We start from the raw sequence: 5,900 nt of genomic DNA, 5'->3' as shown, positions 1-5,900 counted from the left end.
GTCGCGTTTGGAGAGCCCCTGTGTGCCTAAACATTGGAGCTCCCGCACAAGTGACCCCATTTTGGAAACTAGACCTCCCAAGGAACTAATCTAGATGTGTGGTGAGCACTTTGAACCCCCAAGTGCTTCATAGAAGTTTATAACGCAGAGCCATGAAAATAAAAAATAATTTTTCTTTTCTCAAAAATGATTTTTTAGCCCACAATTTTTTATTTTCCCAAGGGTAACAGGAGAAATTGGACCCCAAAAGTTGTTGTTCAGTTTCTCCTGAGTACGCTGATACCCCATATGTGGGGGTAAACCACTGTTTTGGCACACGTCGGGGTTCGGAAGGGAAGTAGTGACGTTTTGAAATGCAAACTTTGATGGAATGCTCTGCGGGCATCAGGTTGCGTTTGCAGAGCCCCTGATGTGCCTAAACAGTAGGAACTCCCCACAAGTGACTCCATTTTGGAAACTAGACCCCCAAGGGAACTTATCTAGATGTGTGGTGAGCACTTTGAACCCCCAAGTGCTTCACAGAAGTTTATAACGCAGAGCCGTGAAAATAATAAATGTTTCCTTTCCTCAAAAATATTTTTTTAGCCCAGAATTTTTTATTTTTGCAAGAGTAACAGGAGAAATTGGACCCCAAAAGTTGTTGTCCAGTTTCTCCTGAGTACGCTGATACCCCATATGTGGGGGTAAACCACTGTTTGGGCACACGTCAGGGCTCGGAAGGGAAGTAGTGACATTTGAAATGCAGACTTTGATGGAATGGTCTGCGGGCGTCACATTGCATTTGCAGAGCCCCTGATGTGCCTAAACAGTAGAAACACCCCACAAGTGACCCCATTTTGGAAACTAGACCCCCGAAGGAACTTATCTAGATGTGTGGTGAGCACTTTCAACCCCCAAGTGCTTCACAGAAGTTTATAACGCAGAGCCGTGAAAATAAAAAATAATTGTTCTTTCCTCAAAAATGATGTTTTAGCAAGTAATTTTTTATTTTTGCAAGGGTAACAGGAGAAATTGGACCACAACAGTTGTTGCCCAGTTTGTCCTGAGTACGCTGGTACCCCAAATGTGGGGGTAAACCACTGTTTGGGCGCACGTCGGGGCTTGGAAGGGAGGGAGCACCATTTGACTTTTTGAACGCAAGATTGGCTGGAATCAATGGTGGCGCCATGTTGCGTTTGGAGACCCCTGATGTGCCTAAACAGTGGAAACCCCTCAATTCTAACTTCAACACTAACCCCAACACACCCCTAATCCTAATCCCAACTGTAGCCATAACCCTAATCACAACCCTAACCCCAACACACCCCTAACCACAACCCTAACCGCAACACACCCGTAACCCTAATTCCAACCCTAACCCTAATCCTAACCCTAATCCCAACCGTAACCCTAATCCCAACCCTAACCACAACTGTAACCCCAACACACCCCTAACCCTATCCGTAACCCTAACCACAAGCCTAATCTTAATCCTATTTCAAACCCTAGCCCTAATTCCAACCCTAACTCTAATTCCAACCCTAACCCTAAGGCTATGTGCCCACGTTGCGGATTCGTGTGAGATTTTCCGCACGATTTTTGAAAAATCTGCAGGTAAAAGGCACTGCGTTTTACCTGCGGATTTACAGCAGATTTCCAGTGTTTTTTTGTGCGGATTTCACCTGCGGATTCCTATTGAGGAACAGGTGTAAAACGCTGCGGAATCCGCACAAAGAATTGACATGCTGCGGAAAATACAACGCAGCGTTTCTGCACGGAATTTTCCGCACCATGGGCACAGCGGATTTGGTTTTCCATAGGTGTACATGGTACTGTAAACCTGATGGAAAACTGCTTTGAATTCGCAGCGGCCAATCCGCTGCGGATCCGCGGCCGATCCGCTGCGGATCCGCGGCCGATCCGCTGCGGATCCGCGGCCGATCCGCTGCGGATCCGCTGCCCATCCGCTGCGGATCCGCGGCCCATCCGCTGCGGATCCGCGGCCCATCCGCTGCGGATCCGCGGCGGATCCGCGGCCCATCCGCTGCGGATCCGCGGCCCATCCGCTGCGGATCCGCGGCCCATCCGCTGCGGATCCGCGGCCCATCCGCTGCGGATCCGCGGCCCATCCGCTGCGGATCCGCGGCCAATCCGCTGCGGATCCCCGGCCAATCCGCTGCGGATCCGCGGCCAATCCGCTGCGGATCCACGGCCAATCCGCTGCGGATCCGCGGCCAATCCGCGGCCAATCCGCTGCGGATCCGCGGCCAATCCGCTGCGGATCCGCAGCCAAATCCGCACTGTGTGCACATGCCATAACCCTACCCCTAACCCTAACCCTACTACCCGTAACCCTAACCCTACCCCTAGTTCTAACACTAGTTCTAACCCTAACCCTAGTGGAAAAAGAAAAAAAAATATTTTCTTTATTTTATTATTGTCCCTACCTATGGGGGTGATAAAGGGGGGGGGGGGTTTATTATTTTTTTATTTTGATCGCTGCGATAGAACCTACCACAGCGATCAAAATGTACTTGTAATGAATCTGCCGGCTGGCAGATTCGGCGGGCGCACTGCGCATGCGCCCGCCATTTTCCAAGATGGCGGCGCCCATGGAGAAGACGGCCGGACACCGGGAGGGACATCGAAGCTAGGTAAGTATGGGGGGGGTGGGATCAGAACACGGGGGGGGGGATCGGAGGACCGGACAGGAGGGAGGAGGGGAGCGGACAGGAGATCGGGGCAGAAAGGACGACTGGGGAGGCGATCGGTGGCGGTGGGGGCAGATCGGGGTCTCCAGCCATGGCAGATGCTATTGCAGCATCGGCCATGGCTGGATTGTAATATTTCACCATTTTCATAGGTGAAATATTACAAATCGCTCTGATTGGCTGTTGAAAGTGAAACAGCCAATCAGAGCGATCGTAGCCACGGGGGGGTGAAGCCACCCCCCCTGGGCTGAAGTGCCACTCCCCCTGTCTCTGCAGATCTGGTGAAAATGGAGTTAACCATTTCACCCGATCTGCAGGGACGCGATCTTTCCATGACGCCACATAGGCGTCACAGGTCGGATTGGCACCGACTTTCATGACGCCTACGTGGCGTCAAAGGTCGGGAAGGGGTTAAGCATCTAATGAGCATGTGCAAAAGGTCATTGCATACGATGGGGGGGGTGAAGAGGTTGGCTATGACATTGCCTATTGTGATAGGGTGGTAGATGGCATCTCCTATATGCAAAGATAACACAGGATCCACCAAAACCTGTTTGATGATTGTGAAGAAACCAGATTGTATCTTAATTTCCCAGACAACCATGTTTTGCAAAACCAAAAGAACTGGCTTTTTATCTGTATATTGGCTTGTGAATTTAAGTGTTTATGTCTGGTGGGTAAAGAAGACAGACTTGCCAACTGATATACTATCTAACATACTGTGTAAGTCTGTAATAGTGACTGTACATTGAGTGGGTTAAGCTTTGTTTATTGATGTGTGCTTATATGCTAATAGTGCTACTTAATCCCATCACCATTGTTTGCCTTATCTTGATGTTGGACTGAAAGACCCTGGGTAATTCTAAAAATAGCTTACATGCCTTGGGTATAAAAAGACTCATAGATCACATCCTGAGAGACTGAAGTAACACAGAGCTACCAGCCAGACATTCTGCAAACCACCCAACAGACAAGAGAAAGGACTGCAGCCAATTCATCATGGCACCATCACGAGGGACACTGATCTATGATTCTATAGGATACAACCTAGGGGTTTTCGGCTCCGGTTGGAAGGACACAGATCTGATCCAGTGACCATCTCTGAACCATGGATCTGTTTGGAGAAAGCCAGGGTTGGGACCCGCTGGTCACCTGGTTCCATGGAGATGGTCAGATAAGCCAGGTGGTGACTCTCGTGTCAACTGGCTTTGGACCTTGTATGGACTCTATGGACAGCTCTTGGTCATCTCCCTATGCTTGTCCATTACCTCTTCTCTGTGCGTGCATCCACAGATGAAGTAGCGACCCTGGGAGCTGACATCGTGTCAACTGGCTTTGGACCTTGTATGGACTCTATGGACAGTTCTTGGTCATCTCCCTATGCTTGTCGTTACCCCTTCTCTGTGCGTTCATCCACAGATGGAGTAGCGACCCTGGGAGCTCTGACATCGTGTCACACTGGAAATACGTGGAGACGCAGTGACCTTTTATATGCGCCCATGTAACCAAACAATTCCAGCCAACTACTGAAAAAAGGGTATTAGGAATCCAATAAATTTGGATTAGAGGCTAGTTTGAAAACTGCAAGATCCCTGATGTTCGTTTAATGAAATCAAAAAACTAACAAAAAAAAAAACACCTTTTATATTCCCTTTAAAAAAAAAAAAAAAAAAAGTTTAGACCCCCAACAGGACAACCCCTTCTCTAATAGAAGACATGCTGGCGAGTCTGGCAGCTAAAACCTTAAAAAATAGAGGCGCTCGTCTACCTCTTTTGCAACCACAACTACAGAAAAATTGAGGCATTGTTGGCATGAAACGTGCAGCAGCTGTCAGATAATAAATTAATTACTGGTCTGAAAGTTTTAAAATTAGTAATTGAAGGTTATATAAAATTTACTTTGTGTTTTTATTTGTACCTAATAATGGCAGACAATTCTGTCACTGCCATACAGAATATAAACCTGCAGAAGTGCATGGTAATCTAGTGTTCAATTTCCAAGTTAGGCTTCTTTCACACTTGCGTCGGTACGGGTCAGTCGCTATGTGTCAGCACGACGTACCGACGGACGTTGTGAAAATTTGGCACAACGTGGGCAGCGGATGCAGTTTTTCAACGCATCCGCTGCCCATTGTAAAGTCCAGGGGAGGAGGGGGCGAAGTTCCGGCCGCGCATGCGCGGTAGGAAGTGGCGGACACGATGTATGAAAAAACGTTCCCATGAACGTTTTTTCGCGACGACGGTCCGCCAAAACACGACGCATCCAGTGCACGACGGACGCGACGTATGGCCATACGTCGCGATCCGTCGGCAATACAAGTCTATGGGAAAAAAACTGCAGGCACATTTGCAGGATGCGTTTTTTTCCCAAAAGGACGCATTGCGACGGAGGCCAGACGACGCAAGTGTGAAAGTAGCCTAATACATCGAGTCAATTAACCAAGAGTGTCTTGGGCTCGCCGTACACTAGAACTCGAGGCGGCAATTAACCCAAGGAGCCGGATGAGACACTGACTGTTGTGGAGGGAGGAACCAATAGGCTAAAATTAGTTTTGCTCAATATTAAAAAAATAAATAAAAATAAAGCTCAAATATTAAAACAGAATCAAGTCTGTTGACTCCGCGCTACTACCTAGCCGTGTTCTGATAGGGCTTATTGTAACGTGTTCTTATCAGTAGCAGCTAATCAAGGCCATATAAATTTACAGCTTAATATACAGTTTATAATCCTACTGCTCCCGTTACTCAGCCCATGTACCTGGATTAGCGCCCAACACAATATGATGTACACTCAGCTCACCAAACGGCATCATTCCTCCCTCAGCTAGCTCATAAAGTATCCCAGACCGTAGGAACCCTTAAAGGGGATTTTCCGACAAACAAAAGTTAATTTTAATCAATAGATCTTGGAATAATAATAAGTTCTATAATTGGATGTGATTAAATAAAATGTTCCTGTGCTGAGATAATCTTATAACTGTGCCCCTGCTGTGTGCTGTGTAACGGCCGTGTCTGACTGTGCAGGAACATGGTCTGATCTTACCACAGCTCCTGGGCAGGGGCGGGGGAAGCAAAAAAAACTTATTATATTATATTTAAGATGGTATCAGAAGCTGTGGAAAAGCCCAGACCCAGCCACAGTTCATTGGAGATGGATTACTGATATATAACACTTGGCTTTCCATCTCTTAAAAAAAAAAAATAAATTGC

The sequence above is a fragment of the Ranitomeya variabilis genome, chromosome 1 (genome assembly GCF_051348905.1).
Source record: "Ranitomeya variabilis isolate aRanVar5 chromosome 1, aRanVar5.hap1, whole genome shotgun sequence".
NCBI classification, from domain to species: domain Eukaryota; kingdom Metazoa; phylum Chordata; class Amphibia; order Anura; family Dendrobatidae; genus Ranitomeya; species Ranitomeya variabilis.
Note: the sequence above shows the minus strand (reverse complement) of the source record.